The sequence below is a fragment of the Budorcas taxicolor genome, chromosome 19 (assembly GCF_023091745.1).
Source record: "Budorcas taxicolor isolate Tak-1 chromosome 19, Takin1.1, whole genome shotgun sequence".
Taxonomy (NCBI): domain Eukaryota; kingdom Metazoa; phylum Chordata; class Mammalia; order Artiodactyla; family Bovidae; genus Budorcas; species Budorcas taxicolor.
In genome coordinates, this window is record NC_068928.1 from 1,630,012 (window position 1) to 1,653,309 (window position 23,298).

Below are 23,298 nucleotides of genomic sequence, written 5' to 3' on the forward strand. Positions count from 1 at the left end.
TTTAACGATTCATTCAAAATGTAAAAGTCAGTGTATTTCAAGTAGGAATTGGAAAAATAAGCTATCATCTAGGGCATTTCAAAGATTCTATGGTAAAATTATTTTCATTACCATGAGGAAATGAATGAGAGAGCACCTGGTATCTAAAAATCAATAACATTTTGCTTTGATTCTTCTTTATTTCTACAAATAATTAGGGATTTTGTCACTCGATTATCTCCATTACAATGCTAGTTGTGTTTTTCTTCTAAATCCTGGGATATTAGAACTGGAAAAGCTTCTAGGGACATTCTGCAAAATCTCTATAAATGAAATAAAGGCTCAGAAAGACAAAATTTATATTCAGAGTTTAAAGGCTATCCTGGTAAGAGACTATTTAGTGAATCTACAATCAAAATTATCTCAGAGTTGGAAATTAGGAGACAATGGACTAATACATTTTTTTTTTTTCCTGGCACCTCTTCTTAATTTAGTGAAGTGATAGCTCATGAATTCCTCTAAAGCAGGAAATGAGAGGAAACTGTTGGGTTTCTTTAATTTCCCTGATTATTAGAATAAGGGATGGTGCCATATAGAAAAAACGCTGCATGAGTCAAGTTACAGTTTGAATCGCTGGTACAGTTATTTTCCAAATTTAAAGAGAATGTTATCTTGCTCTTTTGCTGACATCCATGAAGAATATATAGGCATCAGAAAATCATGCAGACAAAGGCCAGAAAAGTGCTTAGATGATAAGACTGTCTCTTATGATTATAGAAATTAAGCAATGGAAACAAAATTCTGAACAAGTAAAGACAGGGAGGAAAATTAAATCTTTGAAGATCTTCTCTTTTACTTTAGCTTTTGTAATAAAATACAAAGAAAGACAAATTATTCATTATTTTTTTGCATCTAACTCATAGTATTTGTCACTTCTGTAACTTTTTTTCTAATCATTTCAACGTGATTTTTAAAATGCTGAGACCATTGACAATGACAGTTAGTATGTTCATGCTTACTGATATGCAACTTAATGAAATTCCATCTCTAGTCATTGATGAAATCCATTATCACCTCAATCAATATTGCCTTTTTGTTGTCATGTGTCAATTTAGTTCTTACCTGAAGGTGAAAATCTTGGCTGATTTATGCAGAGATTGGTATTGGTGATCAGTTGATTGTACATGGGCAAGGTAAAATAAGGGAGATGTACTTTTTTAAAGTGAAGTTCACTTAAAATATTGTTAGTTTTAGGAGTACAACATAGTCATTCAATATTTTTATGTTATATTTGATAAAAAGACACTATAAAATATTGGCTATATCCCAATTTTGTGCACTTCATTTCTGTGTCAAATTTATTTATACCTAGTAGTTTATATCTTGTAATCCTCTTCACCTATATAGCCCCTCCCCACATCCTTCTCTGTGTTGGTAACCATTAGTTTTTTCATGGGATCGCAAAAAGCGGGACATGACTTAATCACTGAACAACAATTTGTTCTCTGTATCTCAAGTCTCTTTCAGTTTTATTATACCAGTTAACATGTTTTGTTTTTAGATTCCACATGTAAGTGAAAACATATAATATCTGTCTTTGTCTGACTTACTTCACTGAACATAATATCCTCCAGGCCCATTCATATCATTGCAAATGGAAAAGTTCTATTCACTTTAGTGGCTGGGTAATAGTCATTGTATGTATACACCATATCTTCTTTATCCATTCATCTGTTGATGAACATTAAGGTTGCTTCCATATCTTGGCTAAATAAAATAATGCATCATGAAAATTGGTGTTTATATATCTAATTGCTAATTATTTTTGTGGGGGGTGGGGTGGGGATAGGGGAAATGTACCCAGGAGTAGAATTGCATATATGATGTCTATGGCTCATATGGTAGTTGTATTTTTAATTTTTGAGAAGCAGTTGTACTTTTCCTATAGTAGTACCAATTTAAGTTCCCACCAATGGTGTACTAGGGTTTCTTTTCTCACTTTTCTTGGCAACACTTGTTATTTGTTGTGTTTTTGATGATAGCCATTTGGACTTTTGTGAGGTGATATCTCACTGGATTTTGATTTGCATTTTCCTGATGATTACAGATGTTATGCATCTTTTCATGTGCTTGTTGGTCATGTGTATGAATTCTTCGGAAATTCCCATTCAGGTCTTTTGCCCATTTAAAATAATACATATTTATTTTTTTATGGCTGTGTTTGGTCTTTGTTGCTGCACAGGCTTTTCTCTAGTTGTGGTGAGTGAAGGCTATTCTTTTTTTGTGGTGGGAGGCTTCTCACTGAGATGGGTTCTCTTTTGGAGAATGAACTTTAGAGTATATGAGCTTCAGTTGTTGCAGCATATGGTCCCAGAAGTTGAGCTCCTGGTCTCTAGGGCTCGTACTCAATAGCTGTGGAACACAGGCTTAACTTCTCTGTGGCATGTGAGATCTTCCTGGATTAGGGATTGAATCTGTGTCTGCTGCATTAGCAGGCAAATTCTTAACCACTGAACTACCAGGAAAATCTTATGTCCGTTTTTAATTGGGCTTTTTAAAAAATATTAAGTTATATGAGGTTTCTATATATTTTGTATATTAACCTGTTATCAGACATATCATTTACAAATATCTTCTCTCATTCAGAAAGTTGCCTTTTTTTTGTTGAGGATTTCCCATACTTATGTAAAAAGTATGAGATTTCCATGCATATGCAAAAGCTTTTAAGTTTCATTAGGTCACATTGGTTTGTTTTTACTTTTGTTTTCCTTGTCTGAGGAGACAGATCCATATAAATATTGCTAAGATTTATGTCAAAGAGTGAACTGCCTATATTTTCTTCTAGGATTTTTATGGTTTTTCATCTTACACTTAGGTCTTTAATCTATTTTGAGTTTATTTTCATGTATGCTATAAGAAAATGTTCTACTTTCTTTCTCTTTTTTCTTTTTTTGCATGTATCAATCCAATTCTCCAACACCATTTATTGAAGAGACTGTTTTTTCTCATTATATATTTTTGCACCCTTTATCATAGATTGATTAAAGGTATTGGTGTGGGCTTATTTCCAGGATCTCTATTTTGTTTCATGGATTTGCATGTTTTTCTTGTGCTAGTTCCTTACTGTTTTGATTATTGTAGTTTGTAGTATAGTCTGAAGTCAAGGAACATGATCCCTCCAAAGTTTATTCTTATTGTTCAAGAATGCTTTAGCTATTTGAGGTCTTTTTGATTCATACATATCTTAGGATTATTTGTTTTTGATCTATGGAAAATATCATGGGTATTTAAAATTTATTTATTTATTTATTAGAAAAATGAAAATTGTTTACTGAGAAAACTGGTAAAAGTAGTTCAGTCTTAGTTGTGACATGCAGGATCTTAATCGTGGTTTGTGAGTTTCTCTGTAGTTGAGGTGCATGGTCTCTGTAGTTGCAGCATGCAGGTTTTGTTGTCCCACAGCATGTGGGATATTATTTCTTTAACCAAGGTCAAACCCACATTCCCTGTATTGGAATGTGGATTCTTAACCAGTGGAATCCCTGTCATGGGTATTTTGATGAAGGATTTTATTAAATCTGTAGATTGCTTCATGTAATATGAACACTTAACAATATTAATTCTTCTAAACCAGAAAAAAACTGGATGTGTTTCAGTTATTTTTTTTTTCCAAATCAAAACCCAAACCTAACAGTTTTTTTCTCAAGAAAAATCCCCTTTGCAGAAGATATCCTGAAAGACAGCTTCATTGTTTATAGAAAAATAATCTGTCCTTGTCACCCTCGCTCATGTTCATCCACAGCAAAATACATGGCTGCTCTCCCAGGAAGGCACTGGCAGTCCCTCATGGTCCAGTCTGGATGAGGCCTGAAGAGGTCCAGAGGCCCTGACCCCAGTGCCCATCAGCTGTCATCATCGTCTTCCTCTGACCCTGGCAAGTCATCTCCCATCTGTAGGAACCTCTAGACTGCACATCCCACATGTATTTCAGGGTCACCCTGAGTTCAGCCATCCTATACCCAAAAAGCTTCAGTATGTGGGCCTGCTCTGGAATCAGCACATTGCCCTCTTTGCACACCTTGTAGTCGGACAGCAGGTTCACCACGCCTTTCTTTGGGGCTGTTGGCAGACCCAGCTGCCTCAGGTGTGCCTCCATGGAATCTGATAACTGTTCCAGGAGCTCCAGGTCCAGATTATGGTGAAAGCAGACTATACTCAGATATAGTCCATTTCTGTGTATTTCATGAACCACTTATTTACTTCCTTCTTAGTTCCATTGGCAAAAAGGAGACCAACCTCACCCCTCAACTTCCTGCTGACCTGATGCAGATTGTCTTAGTATTCATCAGATGGGCTTTGACCCAAGTCCACTATCATCACTTTGTTTTTGCCAAAGAACATTAGACTGTGCTTCCAGGTACTATGGATGTCCTTCAGCTTGTTCTTCCTCATGCTAGCCATGGAGAAGGTGAAGAGGTATTTGTATGTGTTCACACATTCCTGAAGCTCTTTTATCAAGTTCTGTTTCATTTCCAAGGCCTTCTTGGCAGTTTTGGTTAGGAAGACTTTCTTGTTGCACTTGGACTTGGGCATCTCACTGCAGGCACCTAGATGTGTTTCATTTAAATGAATCGTCCACAGTTCCCATCATCAAAGTCTTATAGTTTTCAAAGTACAAGTCTTTCACCTTTTTGATTAATTTTATTTCTAAGAATGTTATTCTTTTTGATGAGGTGGCAAATTGGATTGCTTTCTTGATTTGTTTCGGATAGAAGTTATTAGTGTACAGAAAAGCAACAGACTTCTCTATATTAATCTTATATCCTGAAACTGCTGAATTCATGTATCGATTCTTATAGTTTTCTGGTGGAGACTTCAGCATATAGTTTCCTATCATTTGCAAATAGTAACAATTTTACTTTTTCCTTTCCAATTTGGATGGCTTTTACTTCTTTTTCTTTTCTGATTGCTGTGTCTAGGACTTCCAATTCTATGTTAAATAGAATGGCGAGATTGTGCATCCTTGGTTCTGATCTTGAAGGAAAAGTTTTGACATTTTCCCCATTGAGTGTGATGTTAGCTGTGGGTTTGGTAACAACAGGCTTTAGTTCGCTGAGTTATGCTCCCTCCATAACAACTTTGTTGAAGGTTTTTTTTTTTTTTTTTTTTTATCACAAACCAACATTGATTTTTTTCAAATAGTTTTCTAATCTATTAAGGTAATCATGTGAATTCTATCTGTGTGTGTGTGTGTGTGTGTGTGTGTGTGTGTGTGTGATGAATCACATTGATTGTGAACATTGAAAAATTCTTGCATTCCTGGAATAAATCTCTCTTCTTCACAGTGCATGGTTTTATTTATCTATTGCTGAATTTGGTTTGCTAGTCTTTCATTGAGTCTTTTTGCACCTAGGAGCAGCAGGGGTATTGGGCTGTCATTTTTTTTTTTTTTTTTGGTAGTATTTTTGTCTAGTTTTGATATCATGGTAATCTTTCATTTAGTCATGGAAGATTATATGTTTCTAAAATTAATCTATTTATTCTAGGTTGTCCAGTTTCTGGGTGTATAACATTTCATATCATTTTCTTGTGATTATTTGTATTTTGTGGTATTGGTTGTAATTCTCTTACTTTTAGACTACTTTTGTTTATGTGAGCCCTTTCTTTTTTTTTAATAATGAGTCTGACAAGTTTTATCAGTATCATTTATTATTTTATATAGAGTTTCATTGATTTTTCTCTACTTTTTGGCTTTTGTTTTATTTATTCCTGCTCTAGCCTTTATTATTTCCTTCTTGCTGCTGAATTTGAGTTTTGTTTGTTCTTTTCTTGTACCTTAAGATGAAAAGTTAGGTTGTTTGAGATTTTTTTTCTTCTACTTCGAGGTAATATAATATTGTTAAAAACTTCCCTCATAACTATTTTTCTATGTCTCAAAGATTTTGGAAAATTGTGTTTTAATTTTCTTTTGTCTCAACACAATATCTGATTTCCTATTTGAATTCTTCATTGACCCCCATTGTTCTATTTAGTAGCATTTCTCCACGTTTGAGTTTTTTTTTTTTTCTTTCTTTCAGTTTTCTTCTATTAATTGATTTTTAGTATAGCATAGTGGATGGAAACAATGCTTGATATAATTTATATCTTCTTAAATTAATTGAGATTTTTTATTTGACATAGTATATGATCTATCCTGAAGAATATTCCATGTCCAATTTAAAAACATGTGCATGTTGCTGTTTAGGATGTAAAATCTTGTAGATATCCGTTAAATTCATTTGGTTGTATGTTTCATTAAAGGCCACTGGTTATTTATTTTCTGTCTAGAAGTTCTATCTATTGATGGAAGTGCGGTAAAAAGTTCCCAACTACTATGGAATTACTGATTATTTCTGATTTACATCTATTAGTATTTGCTTTATATATTTAAGTGTTCCTACATTAGGTGCACATATATTTATTATGTTATATTCTCTTCTTTGGTTGGCCTTTGTTGTAATTATATAATGCCCTTATTTGTCTTTATTATAAACTTTATTTCAGGTTCTAATTTGTCTGATGTGAGTATTGCTACACAAGCTTCTTTTCATTTCCATTTTCATGAAATAACTTCTCAATCACTGTTCTTTCAGTGTGTGCATCGTTGGTTCTAAGTGAATCTCCTGTAGGCAGCACATAGATGTTTATTTTTACTTATTCCAATCTCCAACATAGCTCTTATGATTGGAGCATTTAGTACATTGATACTTAAAGTCATAATTGATAAGCATTTGCTTATTTCTATTTTGTTACTTATGTTCTTGTTACTTTTGTAGCTCTTCTCTGTTCTTGTCTTCTGTTAGTCTCTGCCCTTGTGGTTTGATTTTTTAGTGTTCGGTTATAAAAACCTTTTCTTTCTCTTTAATTTTTGTATATCTATTGTAGGTTTTTATTTTCATATCTACTTAATGATGGTCATTCAAATTGAAACACATTCTATAGCTCAATACTTTTATTTCCCCCCACAGTGTGTGTTTTTATATTGTATTTTACAGCTTTTATATAACAAGCTCTAAGTTCATCCACCTCAGTAGAACTGACTCAGATGTCTTCCTTTTCATGGCTGAGGAACATTCTATTGTGCATATGTACCACAACTACTTTATCCTTTCACCTGTTGATGGACATCTAGGTCGCTTCCATGTCCTAGTTATTGCATACAGTGTTGCAATGAACACAGGGCTACACATGTCTTTGTCAATTATGGATTTCTCAGGGTATATGCCCAGTGGTGGGATTGTTGGGTCATATGGGTAGTTTTAGGGCTTTCCTGGTGTCTCAGCAGTAAAGAATCCCCCTACAATACAGGAGACGCAGGAGTCACAGATTCAATCCTAGGGTTGGGAAATTCTCCTGGAGGAGGGCATGACAACCCACTCCAGGCTTCTTGCTGGGAAAATCCCATCGACAGAGAAGCCTGGCATGATACAGTAAGTGGGGTCATGAATGGTTGGACATGACTGAAGAGACTGAGAATGCATGCATGTGGTAGATTCCTAGATTTTTAAGGCATCTCTATACTATTCTCCATAATGACTGTATCAATTATGTTCCGCCCAACAGTGCAAGAAGATTCCTTTTTCTCCACACCCTCTCCAGCATTCTGACACCTCACTGTATTTGTGACTTGCATTTCTCTAATGATGAGTGATATTGAGTAGCATCTCATGTGTTTTTGTTGGCCATTTGTATGTTTTCTTTGGAGAAATAATCTGTTTAGATCTTCCATCCATTTTTTATTGCATTGTTTGTGTGTCTGGTATGGAACTGCCTGAGCTGTCGTACATTTTGGAGATTAATCCTTTATCAATTGGTTCATTTGCAATTATCTTCTCCCATTCTGAGGGTTGTCTTTTCATCTTGTTCATAGTTTCCTTTGCTGTGCAAATCTTTTAAGTTTATTTAAGTCCCACTTTTAAATTTTTGTTTTATTTCCATTAGTCTGCGAGGTGGATAGAAGAAGATACTGCTATGATTTATATCAAAGAGTGTTCTACCTATGTTTTCCTCCAAGAGTTAGTTATATTTCCTTGCCTTATTTGAACTAGAATGACGATTTGTTTAAAAATTATATGTATATTTATAGGTTACTATTTATACACAAACATTATGATAGCTACAAATTAGGAAGCTATAATAGATATGCAAACGAAAGAAAGAAAGAAAAAGTCAACCCATAAAGAATTGATGAAAAGATGGATAAAAGAACAGAATAACCAAAAAATAGCAAGAAAACAAAATGATAATTAAGAAAGTGTCAATAAGTCTATGTCTATTAATAAAGATGGAGTGTAAATGAACTAAATGGTCTAATCAGAAAAAAAAAAAAAAGAAGACCTATATATTGGCTGCCTACAAGAGATTAACTACAAAACAGGTCATACAGCCTGAAAGTGAAGAGACAGAAAAAGATAATCCATGTAAGTAAAAATGAAAAGATTATGGCAGCAAGACTATTATAAAACTTTAAAAGTAAGTCTGCAACAAAATGCAAAGGGGGCATTATATAATGATAAAGGAGTCAATCCGAGAGGATATAGCTTTCATAAAAATATATACACCTAATTATAAATAAACCATTAGCAGACATAAAGGGATAAATTGACAGTAATATAATAAGAGTAGAGGACTTTAATGCTTTTTAGCTTTTGGTTTTTGGGGATAGTTTCATTTGCCGCCTCCTGTACAATATTACAGATCTCTGTCCATAGTTCTTCAGGTACACTGTTAACTAAATCTACTCCCTTGAGTCTAGTCCCGAGAAGGGAAAGTGTTTATCTGAGGAAGCTTTACAAATAGAGGAATAATGAAGAGAAGCAAAAAGCAAGGCAGACAGGGAAAGGAACATCCAATTAAATGCATACTTTCAAAGAATAGCTAGTAGAGACAAGAAGGACTTCTTCAATAAACAGTGCTTAACAATAGAAGAAAACAACAAAAAGATAAAGACTAGAGATCTCTTCAGGAAAACTTGAAGCATAAAGGGAACATTCCATCCAAAGATGGGCACAATAAAGGATAAAAATTGTAGAGACCGAGGAGATATTGAATGCAATTGTGCGGTAGTTTGAGCATTCATTGGCATTGCCTTTCTTTGGGATTGGAATGAAAACTGACCTTTTCCAGTCCTGTGACCACTGTTGAGTTTTCCAAATTTACTGGCATATTGAGTACAGCACTTTCACAGCATCATCTTTCAGAATTTGAAATAGCTAAACTGGAATTCCAGCACCTCCACTAGCTTTGTTCGCAGTGATGCTTTCTAAGGCCCACTTGACTTCACATTCCTGGCAGGATGTCTGGCTCTAGGTGAGTGATCACACCATTGTAATTATCTTGGTCATGAAGATTTTTTTGTACAGTTCTTCTGTGTATTCTTGCAACCTCTTCTTAATATATTCTGCTTCTGTTAGGTCCATATCATTTTTGTCTTTTATTGAGCCCGTTCTCTTGGTATCTCTAATTTTCTTGAAGAGATCTCTAGTCTTTCCCATTCTGTTGTTTTCCTCTATTTCTTTGCATTGATCGCTGAGGAAGGCTTTCTTATCTCTTCTTGCTATTTTTTGGAATTCTGTATTCAGTTGCTTATATCTTTCCTTTTCTCCTTTGCTTTTCGCTTCTCTTCTTTTCACAGCTATTTGTAAGGCATGACTGAGTGACTGAACTGAACTGAACTGAGGAGACACTGAAGAGGTCATGATGAGATGGAAAGAATACACAGAAGAACTGTATCTAAAAGATCTTAATGAACCAGATTACTGTGACAGTGTAGTTTTTCACCTAGGGCCAGACATTCTAGAGTGTGAAGTCAAGTAGGCCTTAAGAAACACTGTTGTTAATAAAACTAGTGAATGTGGAGAAATTCCAGCAGACCTATTTAGATCCCCAAAGGATGATGCCATCAAGGTTTTTCATTCATTATGTCAGTAAATATTGAAGACCCAGCAGTGACCTCAGGACTGGAAAAGGTCAATTCTCATGCCAATTCCCAAGAAGGGCAGTACCAAAGAGTGTGCTAACCATAGGACAATTGCACTCATACCCCAGGCTAGTAAGATCATGCTTAAAACCCTGCATGCTAGGCTTTGGCATCATGCAAACTAAGAAATTCCAGATGTCCAAGGTGGGTTTAGAAAAAGAAGAAGAATTAGAGATCAGATTGCCAACATGCCCTGGATTACAGAGAAATCAAGGGAATTTAAGAAAAACATCTATCTCTGTTTCATTGACCATGCTAAGGTCTTTGACTATTTGGAACATGAAAAACTGTGGAAAGCTGTTAGATAGATGGGAATACCAGCCCATCTTACCTGTCTCCTGAAAAACCTCTATGTGGGCCAAGAAGCAACAGTTAAAACCCTGTATGGAACATTGTATTTGTTCAAGATCAAGAAAAGAGTACGACAGGGCTGTCTGCTGTCACCCTGCTTGTTTAACCTACATGCTAAGTACATCATGAGAAACATGTGGTGGGATGAGTTACAAGCTGTAATCAAGATAGATGGGAGAAACATCAACAGCCTCAGATATGCAGATGATATCATTCTAATGGAAGAAAGTGAAAGGGAACTAAAGAACCTCTTGATGACAGTGAAGGAGGAGGTTGAAAAAACTGGCTTAAGAATAAATATTAGAAAAACAAAAACAAAAAAACTAAGATTATGGCATCTGGTCCCATTACTGCATGACAAATAGAAAGGTAAAATGTGGAAGTAGTGACAGACTTCCTCTTCTTGGGCTCCAAAATCACTGCAGATGGTGATTGCAGCCATGAAATCAGAAGATGCTTGTTTCTTGGCAGGAAAGTGATGGCAAACCTAGACAGTGTGCCAAAAAGCAGAGACTTTACTCTGCCAACAAATGTCTGTATAGTCAAAGTTATGGTCTTCCCAGTGGTCATGTACAGTTGTGAAACCTGAACCATAAAGAAGTCAGAATGCCAAAGAATTTATGCCTTCAAACTGTGATGCTGAAGAAGACTCCTGAAAGTCCTCTGTACAGCAAGGAGATCAAACCTGTCAATCTTAAGGGAGATCAACCCTGAATATTCACTGGAAGGACTGATGCTGAAGCTGAAGCTCCAGTATTTTGGTCATCTAATGCAAACAGATGACTCATTGGAAAAGTCCCTGATGCTGGGACAGAAGGACAAGAGGGTGTCAGAGGATGAGATAGCTGGACAGCATCATTAATGCAATGAACATGAACTTGGGCAAACTTTGGGCAATGGTGAGGGACAGGAAGGCCTGGTGTACTGCAGTCCATGGGATTGCAAAGAGTTGGACACAACTGCATGACTGAACAACAGCAGAGGAATTTAATACTCTTACAAAAATGGATAAGTAATTCATACCAAAAAGATAAATAGACAGTTCTCTTAAGTGACACATAAGACCAGATGGATTTAATAGATATCTGCAAAATATTCCATTCAAAACCATCAAAATGCACATTCTTTTAAACTGCTCGTGGAACATTCTCAAGCATAGATCACATGGTAGGCCACAACACAAGTCTTAATAAATTAAAGAAGCTAGAAATCAAGCCCCTTTTCTGGCCACAACAGAATAAGAAATCAATTCAAAGAAAAAAAAAAAAAAACTAACAAAACTGCAGTCCCTTACCAAGTCAGGACTTGCCATTATGCTGGGGGAAGCAGATCTTGCTCACAACTGTGTCTTAGACCCATGATTTCTGTCTGGTCCTGCACAGTCAACGTGGAGACAATGGGACAATATCCCTGACAAATACATAGCAAGATCTTCTCTACAATAATAACAAATCAAATTTAAAATACAGAAAAAAGACCATATATCATAATCAGGTAGAATTTATTCTAGGGATGCAAGAATGGTTTAATTTCCACAAAACAATCAGTATGATATACCACAGTAACAAAAGGACTTAAAAAAATAATCTCATCTCAATAGATGCAGAAAAAGCATTTGATAATTTTTTTCCATTCATGATTTAAAAACTCAACAAAATTATTCTAGAGGAAGCACACCTCAATAGAATAAGGAAAATATATTACAAATAAATAGCCAACATCATTGGAGAAGGAAATGGCAACACAGTCCAGAATAAAAAATAAACACTCAACTCAAGGAGAAAGAAATCAATTATATTGATGATATTAAAGAACTATAGAAGAAAAAAAAAAAGGAGAGAACAGAATAAGATTTTACATAACTTTTTAAGTTGAACAATCCAAGCTTCCATTTCTCATACTTAGAAAGAATATTAATAAGATTGACTGGGAAAATGCAGTATTATGTTAAGCTTATACAATATTTTTGAAGCTCAGCTATAATTTATGCACCCATAGGTCACTATGTATGAATTGTTTTATTAAATAAAAATCTGAATTGCTCTTTTCTCCTTCCCCATTCATAATAGCCTGTTCCATGATTTATATTTAAACTACTGCAATACTTTCATTATTATTTTTAATTTTTTTCCTTTTTTTTAAAACTTTTTATTTTACACTGGAGTATAGTCGATTTACAATGTTGTTTAGTTTCAGGAGTACAGCAAAAGTGATTCAGTGATATATACATCTATTCTTTTTCAAATTCTTTTGCCAATTAAGTTGTTACATAATATTGACCAGATTTTCCTATGCTATATAGGAAGTACTTGTTGGTTACCCATTTTAAATATAACAGTGTGTACATGTTAATACCATACTCCCTAAAATTCCCTCCCCCTGTCCCTTTCCCTGTGATAACTACAAGTTCATTCCCTCATATTCAAGTTTGTTTATATTTTGTAAATAGATTCATTTGGATCTTCTTCTTTTTTGGTTCCACATATAAGCAATACCATAGGGTATTTCTCTTTTTATGTCTGACTTACTTCACTCAATATGACACTCTCTAGGTCCATCCATATTTTTACAAATGGAATTTTTTTTTTTTAATTTTTAATGGCTGAGCAATATTCCATTGTACATATGTACCACATCTTCTTTATCCATTCACCTGTTGTTGGACACTTAGATCACTTCCAATTGTGGCTATTGAAAACAGTGTTGCAATGAACATTGAGATGCATACCCTTTCAGACTTTTTTTTTTTTTCCAGATATATGCCCAGGAATGAGACTGCAGGATCATATGGTAGCTCTCTCTTTTTTTTTTTTTTTTTAAGGAACCTCCATATTGTTCTCCACAGTGGCTATGCCAATTTACATTCCCACCAAGAGTATAGAAGCGTTCCCTTCTCTTAACACCTTCTCCAGCATTTAGGATTTTTTTTTGAGGATAGCCATCCTGACTGCTGTGAGGGTATAACTCACTGTAGTTTTAATGTGCATTTCTCTGATAAAAAGCAATATTGAACATCTTTTCAAGTGCTTCTTGGCCTCCTGTATGACTTCTTTGTAGAAATGTCTATTTAGATCTTCCATTTTTTTGATTGGATTGTCTGTTTTGATGGCATTAAGCTGCAAAAACTGTAAATTTTGGAGATTGATTTCTTGTCAGTCACATTATTTGCAAATATTTTCTCCCACTATGTGGATTGTCTTTTTGTTTTATGGTTTCCTTCACTGTGTAGAAGCTTTAGAGTTTAATTAATTTCCATTTGTTTATTTTTGTTTTTATTTTCACTATTCTGGGAGATAGATCCAAAAAGATCTTGCTATGATTTATGTCACAGAATAGTCAGCCTATGTTTTCTTTTTAGAGTTTATAGTATCCCATCTGACATTTAGAACTTTAATCCATTTTGGGTTTATTTTTGTGTATGGTCTCAAAGAATGATCTAGTTTCAGTTTTTTACATGTAGCTGTCCAGTTTTCCCAGCACCATTTATTAAAAATACTGTCTTTATTTCATTTTCTAGTCTTGCCTCTTTTATTATATATTAATTGACTATAGGTTCATTGGTCTACTTCTGGGCAGCCTGTCCTGTTCCACCATTCTATATTTCTATTTTTGTGCCAGTACTATACTGTTTTGATGACTTTAGTTTTATATTATAATCTGAAGACAGGCACCTCGATTCTTTGAGCTCCGTTCTTATTTCTCAATATTGCTTTGGCTACTCAGGGTCTTTTGTGTTAAATTTTAAGGTGGTTTTTTTTTTTTTTTTTTAATCCTAGTTTTGTGAAAAATATCCTTTGTATTTTTCCATTGTACCAAGTGATTTCAATGTTTGATTGAAATAGTGATTCCATTGAATAATGATTCCATTGAATCTGTAGATTGCCTTGGGTAGTATACACATTTTGACAATACTGAATTTTCTGATACCCCCCAAATGATATATCTTTCCATTTGTTCATGTCATCTTTGATTTCTTCCATCAGTTTCTTATAATTTTCAGAGTATAAGTCTTTAAGTAGACTTATTCCTAGGCATTTTACTCTTTCAGATGTGATGGTAAATGGGATTATTTATTGAACTTCTCTTTCTGGCCTTTTGTTTTAGTGTATAGAAATGCAACAGATTTCTGTGTATTAATTTTGTAACCTGCAACTTTATCAAATTCATTATTGAAGCCTAGTAGTTTTCTGGTATCAGCCTTAGGATTTTCTATTTAGCAGAAATATTTTAGCAGAAATATTTTCTATTTCTGCTCCATGTCTTCAGCAGACTGTGATAGTTTAAACTCTTTTTTTCCAGCTTAGATTGCTCTTATCTCTTTTTCTTTTCTGATTGCCATAGTTAAGGCTTCCCAAGCTATGTTAAATAAAGGTAGTGAGCATGAAAATCTTTATTTCGTTCCTAATCTTAGGGGAAATGCTTTTAGCAATTCACCATTGAGTATGATGTTATCTATAGGTTTGTCATATATGACCTTTATCATGTTATGTTCCTTCTATGCTCACTTTCTTGAGAGTTTTTATTTTAAGTAGGTGTTGAATACTATCAAAAGCTTTCTTATATCTATTGAGTTGATCATATAGTTTTTATTCTTCAATTGGTTGATGTGGTGTATCACGTTTATTGATTTTGTGGATATTAAAAATCCTTGCATCCTTGGGAAAAACATTTCTTGATCTTTTTTTTTTTTAATTTTTATTTACTTTGTGCCTTCTGGCTTTTATTTTATTTTATTTTATTTTTTTTTAATTTTAAAATCTTTAATTCTTACATGTGTTCCCAAACATGAACCCCCCTCCCACCTCCCTCCCCATAACATCTCTGTGGGTCATCCCCATGCACCAACCCCAAGCATGCTGTATCCTGCGTCAGACATAGACTGGCGATTCATTTCTTACATGATAGTATACATGATAGAATGCCATTCTCCCAAATCATCCCACCCTCTCCCTCTCCCTCTGAGTCCAAAAGTCCGTTATACACAGCTGTGTCTTTTTTCCTGTCTTGCATACAGGGTCGTCATTGCCATCTTTCTAAATTCCATGTATATGTGTTAGTATACTGTATTGGTGTTTTTCTTTCTGGCTTACTTCACTCTGTATAATCGGCTCCAGTTTCATCCATCTCATCAGAACTGAATCAAATGAATTCTTTTTAATGGCTGAGTAATACTCCATTGTGTATATGTACCACAGCTTTCTTATCCATTCATCCGCTGATGGACATCTAGGTTGTTTCCATGTCCTGGCTATTAGAAACAGTGCTGCAATGAACATTGGTGTACATGTGTCTCTTTCAATTCTGGTTTCCTCGGTGTGTATGCCCAGCAGTGGGATTGCTGGGTCATAAGGTAGTTCTATTTGCAATTTTTTAAGGAATCTCCACACTGTTCTCCATAGTGGCTGTACTAGTTTGCATTCCCACCAACAGTGTAGGAGGGTTCCCTTTTCTCCACACCCTCTCCAGCATTTATTGCTTGCAGATTTTTGGATCGCAGCCATTCTGACTGGTGTGAAGTGGTACCTCATTGTGGTTTTGATTTGCATTTCTCTGATAATGAGTGATGTTGAGCATCTTTTCATGTGTTTGTTAGCCATCCGTATGTCTTCCTCTGTCTACTTCCTCTCCTCTTGATCTTTTTAATATATTCTTGGATTCAGATTGCTAGCATTTTGCTGAGGACTTTCGTGTATATGTTCATCAGTGATATTCCCTTAAAATTTTTATTTTTGTAAGCACCTTTGCTTTTGGTATCAGGGTGATGGTGCCCTTACAGTGTGAACTTGGCAAATTTTATTCCTCAGCAATTTTTTGGAAAAGTTTCTGAAAGATAAATGTTAGCTTTTCTTTAAATATTTGATAGAATCCCCCATGTGAAGCACACTGGTCCTGGAGTTTTCTTTTTGGAAGTTTTAAAATCAGAGTTTAAATTTCAGTATTGTGATTGCTCTGTTCATATTTTGTATTTCTTCCTGTTACAGTCATGGAAATTGTACCTATGAATCTGTCCATTTTTTCCATGTTGTCCATTTCATTGGCATAAAGTACCTCATTGTGGTCTCTTGTGATCCTTTGTCTTATCATGGTGTTACTTGTAACGTCTCCTTTTTCAATTCTGATTTTATTGATTAGAGTCCTCTGTCTTGTTTGTTTGTTTTTTCCTTGATGAGTCTGGCTAAAAGTTTATCAATTTTATTTTTTCAAAGAACCAGCTTTTAGTTTCATTGTTCTTTGATATTGTCTTCCCCACTATTATAGTCAATTTATCTCTTTATGACTGTTAGTATTTGCTTTATATATTGAGGTGCTCCTATGTTGGGTGCATATATATTTACAATTATTACGTCTTCTTCTTGAATTAATCTCTGGGTAATTATGTAGTGTTCTTCTTTGTCTCTTATTTTAAAGTCTTTTTTTTTTTTTTTTTTTTGATATGAGTATTGGTAATCTAGCTTTCTTTTTGATTTCCATTTGCATGGAGTACCTATTTTCAACCCCTCACTTCCAGTCTGTGACTCAAATTATTTTGCTTCAATCTGTTAGGTCTGAGGTGGGTCTCTTGTGGACAGCATATATATGGCTCTTGATTTTGTTTCCATTCAACCAGTCTATGTCTCTTGTTTGGGGCAATTAATCCATTTACATTTAAGGTAGTTATTAATATGTATGTTTCTATGGTTAATTTGTTAATTGTTTTTGGTCTATTTTTGTAAGTCTTTATCATTCCCTCATCTTTTTTTTTCTGTTCTTGGGTGTCTTATTTAGAGAAGTTCCTTTAGAAATTGTTGTAAACTGCTTTAGTGGTGCTGAATTCTCTTAGCTTGTGCATCCTTTAACTTTACTGTTCTTTCTCAAAATTGTTTTGAGTTTCACTTTAAATTAAAGGAAGGTAGTCATCAAAATGGCAATACATTGAAGAGTTAACTGACTTCAGTCTCCCTCACAAGAAAACCGTACAGTAATTTAACATATATAAGACATTATTATAAAAGTGCCAGAACCTAGGCTGGGTGTGGAGCATGGGCTGTAACACTTCCATCGACATCAGAGACCAAGATGAACTGTATTAGAAGGTAAAGAGGAGCAGCCACATTTTGACCACATTAACCTTCCCCATGCTTGCACAGGGAAGCATCATGAGGATTCTCTTAAGATTGCTGCTTCTCTGGTGGGAAAATGCTAACCCAAGATGAACATCTGGCTCCCTTCAAATTGTCAAACACTTTCCAGGAAGCTCAATGGAGTCTGATACCACAAGGATTACTGGGGGAACCTGTGGATCTATAACACAGGATTTCAGATAGAGACTGAGAAGGGGAAGAGGCTTATAGCAACCTGTGTCCACATCTTGACAGTCTTAATTTCTGCTTGCAGTGGTGACTGAACAGAGATTTAGGCCAGAAATTAGCAGCTTTGTCCATTTTTAGAGCCAAACTAGTGGTCCTCTATGACCAACGAGTTTGTCTGGCAGTTATGCTTGATTTGGAAACACAGCCAGTGGGCTATACCAGCTGTGGAGCACATCCTAAGGCTCTACCCAGACAAGGGAAAAAATTTGCTCTCCTATCCAACTCCTAAGTTTAATCTCCAGTGTTACTCTGTGGAGCATATCCTGCATCTCTGTTTAGTTCAGTGACCATACCCAGAAACAGAGCTCAGCATATATTTTTGAGTAATTGCTGAATATAGCCTGTGGAGGCAGGGAGTCCAGCCAGAGGCCCCAACCAATTAGGAAGCATAGCCTATAAACCTACCCAACCAGGAAGTCTGGACAGAAGACTCCACTGTCACAAAGCATTATCTACAACTCCAATCAACTTTGGGGTATAGCTAGGGATCCTGCCCGACTAGGGCAGGAATTCACCAATATTACCCAACTGCTGACCACAACCAAAACTATCCAACTGCAAACCTCAGGTTATTTCTTCAGTCAACTTTGGAGCACAATCTTTCATTCCTTGCCCTGACATTTGCAACAACTTGGATGAATCACTTACACTAAGTGAAATATCAGACAGACAAAGGCAAACACTATGTAATCTCACTTTTCTGTGGAATTTTAAACTGAATTCATAGAAACAGAGATAGTAGGTTGGTGGTTGCCAAGGATAGTTCAGTTCAGTTCAGTCACTCAGTCGTGTCAGACTATTTGCAACCCCATGAACAGCAGCACACCAGGCCTCCCTGTCCATCACCAACTCCCGGAGATCACTCAGACTCACGTCCATCGAGTCCATGATGCCATCTAGCCATCTCATCCAGGGTTGTCCCCTTCTCCTCCTGCCCCCAATCCCTCCCAGCATCAGAGTCTTTTCCAATGAGTCAACTCTTCATATGAGGTGGCCAAAGTACTGGAGTTTCAGCTTCAGCATCATTGCCTCCAAAGAAAACCCATTGCTGACCTCCTTCAGAATGGACTGGTTGGATCCCTTTGCAGACCAAGGGACTCTCAAGAGTCCTCTCCAACATTACAGTTCAAAAGCATCAATTCATTGGCGCTCAGCTTTCTTCACAGTCCAACTCTCACATCAATACATGACAACTGGAAAAACCATAGCCTTGAAGACGGACCTTTGTTGGCAGAGTAATGTCTCTGCTTTTCAATATGCTATCTAGTTTGGTCATAATTTTTCTTCCAAGGAGTAAGCGTATTTTAATTTCATGGCTGCAGTCACCATCTGCAGTGATTTTGGAGCCCCCCAAAATAAAGTTTGACACTATTTCCACTGTTTCCCTATCTATTTCTCATGAAGAGATGGGACCAGATGCCATGATCTTCGTTTTCTGAATGTTGAGCTTTAAGCCAACTTTTTCACTCTCCACTTTCAGTTTCCTCAAGAGGCTTTTCAGTTCCTCTTCACTTTCAGCCACAAGGGTGGTGTCATATGCATATCTGAGGTTATTGATATTTCTCCCAGCAATCTTGATTCCAGCTTGTGCTTCTTCAAGCGAAAAGCAAGGGAGGAAAGGAAAGATGCAAGCATCTGAATGCAGAGTTCCAAAGAATAGCAAGAAGAGATAAGAAAGCCTTCCTTAGTGATCAAAGCAAAGAAATAGAAGAAAACAACAGAGTGGGAAAGACTAGAGATCTCTTCAAGAAAATTAGAGACACCAAGGGAACATTTCGTTCAAAGATAGGCTCAATAAAGGACAGAAATGGTATGGACCTAACAGAAGCAGAATATATTAAGAAGAGGTGGCAAGAATACACAGATGAACTATACAAAAAAGATCTTCATGAGCCGGATAATCACGATGGTGTGATTACTCACCTAGAGCCATACCGCCTGGAAGGTAAAGTCAAGTGGGCCTTAGAAAACATCACTACGAACAAAGCTAGTGTAGGTGATGGCATTCCAGTTGAGCTCTTTCAAATCCTGAACGATGATGTTGTGAAAGTGCTACACTCAATATGCCAACAAATTTGGAAAACTCAGCAGTGGCCACAGGACTGGAAAAAGTCAGTTTTCATTCCAATCCCAAAGAAAGACAATGCTAAGAATCCTCAAAGTACCACACAATTGTACTCATCTCACACGCTAGTAGAGAAATGCTCAAAATTCTCCAAGCCAGGCTTCAGCAATACGTGAACCATGAACTCCCTGATGTTCAAGCTGGTTTTAGAAAAGGCAGAGAAACCAGAGATCAAATTGCCAACATCCGCTGGATCATGGAAAAAGCAAGAGAGTTCCAGAAAAACATCTATTTCTACTTTATTGACTATGCCAAAGCCTTTTACTCTGTGGATCATAATAAACTGTGGAAAATTCTGAAAGAGATGGGGTTACCAGATCACCTGACCTGTCTCTTGAGAGACCTATATGCAGATCAGGAAGCAACAGTTTGAACTGGACATGAAACAACGGACTGGTTCCAAATAGGAAAAGGAATACATCAAGGCTGTATATTGTCATCCTGCTTATTTAACTTATATGCAGAGTGCCAAGGATAAGGTGTGCCTAAAATGAGTAGCAATGGTCATAGAGCACAAACTCCCAGTTATAAGTTGAATATGTTACTAGGGTCTAAATTCAGTATGCAGACTTCCTAATAATGCTTTATTATATACTGTACTGAATACAATATTATGTCATTTATATATCAACAAAGCTAGGAAAAATCAAGGTAAGGATCAAAATTAACTTTTCCTCACCAATGTCGAACAGATCCAATGTTATTTATTGTAAATATTACTCTTCTTCCCCCTCCACCCCTGAATTCCTACCTACTGAGTTTTGACACTGTTCAGTTTTGTGCATAGAAACAGTATTATCTTCTGTTGAATTGTCTATTATTACACAATACCTAAACAATTATTTTAAAATGCTCTCTTTTGTACTAGATTGGTTTCTTCCTTAGTTTTACATCTTGATCCATTTATTTCATTTTTACTACTGACTCCCTGATTCAACTAATAGAGTTATATCTGGAAGCTAAGGATGAGAGTGAAAGGGCAGATAGTATGTACTTTTCTTCTATCAAGTTCTCCTTTTCATGAAAGAAGACAGATTTTTCTGAACCTGAATCTGAATAATGGTACTTACATTTCTAATAAAATGCTATGTAGAAAGTAATTGCAAATTTCCTATTTATCAGTTCATCTCTTCAGAATGCCTGGCACACTTCGCCTCATTCATTTATTAATAAAGACTGGTAAATTCTGCCATAGAATTCTTTCAAATCTCAGGAATCAGGCTTCTTTACTTCAGACCATATTACAAAGCCACAGTAATCAAAATAATAGAATACTGACACAAAAATGCAAACATAGTTCAATAGAATAGATAAGAAGCCCAGAAATAAACCCACATGCCTATGGTCAACTTATGGACAAAGGAGACAGGAATATATAATGGAGAAAAGACAATCTTTTCAAGTGGTACTGGAAAAACTGGACAGGTACATGCAAAAGAATGAAATTAGAACATTGTCTAGCATCATACACAAAAGTAAACTCAAAATGGAGTGAAGACCTACATGTAAATCTGAATACTATTAACTCTTGAGGAAAGCATATATAGAACACAGTTTGACATAAATAGCAGCAAGATCTTCTCTGATCCATCTCCCAGAGTATTGGAAATAAAAACACAAGTAAACAAATCGGACAAAATTAAGTTTAAAAACTTCTGCACAACAAATGAAATCATAAACAAAATGAAAAGGCATTGTCTCCCACAGGATGTAAATTAAGCTACTGAAAGAGATTTTCAAAATCACTCAAACAGCTCATGCAGCTCAATATTAAAAAATCTAAAAATCCAAGCAGAAAATCTAAATAGATGTTTCTTCAAAGAAGACATACAGATGGCTATAGAGCAAAGAACAATGCAAAATATTTCAAATTATTAGAGAAATGCAAATCAAAATTACAATGAGATATCACCTCACATCAGTCAGAATGGCTCTCATCAAAAAGTCTGCAAACAATAAATGGTGGAGAGGGTGTGGAGAAAATGAACCTCATTACATTGTTCTTGAGAATGTAAAGTGGTATGCTATTATGCAGAACCATGTGGGGATTCCTTTAGAAACTAAATATTCAATTACCATATGAACCAGGAGTCCCACTCCTGGATATAAATTCAGAGAATACTATAACTCAAAAAGATGTATGAACCCAGATGTTCATTGCTGCACTATTTACAATAATTAAGATATAGAAGCAAACTAAATGTCCATCAACAGAGGAATGGATAAAGAGCACAGGGAGCATATATACAATCGAATATTACTCAGCCATTAAAAAGAATGAAATCATGTCATTTACAGTAATATAGATGGACCTGGAGATTATCATACTAATTGAAATAAGTCAGACAGAGAAAGACATGTATCATATCATATCACTTATGTGTGAAGTCTAAAAACTGATACAAATGAGCTTATTTACAAGCAGAAATAGACTTGCAGACTTTGAAAGCAAAGTTATGGTTACCAAAGGAGATAAGTTGGAGAGAGGGATAAACTAGGAGACTGGGATTAACATGCAGACACTACTATATATAAAATAAATAATCAAAAGTATCTACTGTATAGCACAGGAAATTCTACTCACTATTATGTAATAATCTACATGGGAACAGAATTTGAAATAAATGGCTATATGTATAACTGAATCACATTGCGGTACACCTGATACTAACAAAACATGGTAAATAAACTATTCTTCAGTATAAAACAAAAATTAACACAAGAATTCTTCCAGTTGTCATAAGTAAACTAGGGTAACTTTACACCATGTGCTAGCAGTAATTCTTGCTGTTGTTTAGTCTCTTAGTCCTTTCTGACTTATTGCAACGCTATGGACTGCAGCAGGCCAAGCTTCCCTGTCCTTTACTATCTCCCAGAGTTTGCTCAAATTCATATCCATTGAGTAAGTGATGCTAACCATCTCATTTTCTGCCACTATTTTCTCCTTTTGTCCTCAGTCATTCCCAGAATCAGGGTTTTTTTTTTTTTTTTTTCAGCGAGTTGACTCTTTGCATCAGGTGGCCAATGAATGCATTGGCACCTCAGCTTCAGTATCACTACTTCCAATGAATATTCAAGGTTGATTTCCTTTAGGATTGACTAGTATTATCTCCTTGCAGTCTAAGGAGCTCTCAAGAGTCATCTCCAGCACCGCAGTTCAAAAGCATCAGCTTTTCAGCACTCAGTCTTCTTTATGGCCCAACTCTCACATACTTACATGAAAACTGGCAAAACCATAGCTTTAATTAGATGGACCTTTGTTGGTAAAGTCTCTTCTTTTTAATGTACTATCTAGGTTTGTCATAGCATTTCTTCCAGGGAGCAAACATCTTTTCATTTCATTGCTGCAATCATTGTCCACAGTGATTTTTAAGCCCAAGAAAATGAAACTTGTCACTGTTTCCACTTTTTGCCTATATATTTGCCATGAAGTGATGGGACCATTTGCCTGGATATTAGCTTTTTGAATGTTGAGT

The 23,298-nt window shown here is 35.6% G+C and overlaps 1 pseudogene; it reads right to left on the bottom strand.

Annotated features, from left to right (window-relative positions):
* Positions 1 to 3,881: 3,881 nt before the first annotated feature.
* Positions 3,882 to 4,572, bottom strand: LOC128064734 (mRNA turnover protein 4 homolog; annotated as a pseudogene).
* Between the last annotated feature and the right edge of the window lie 18,726 nt (positions 4,573 to 23,298).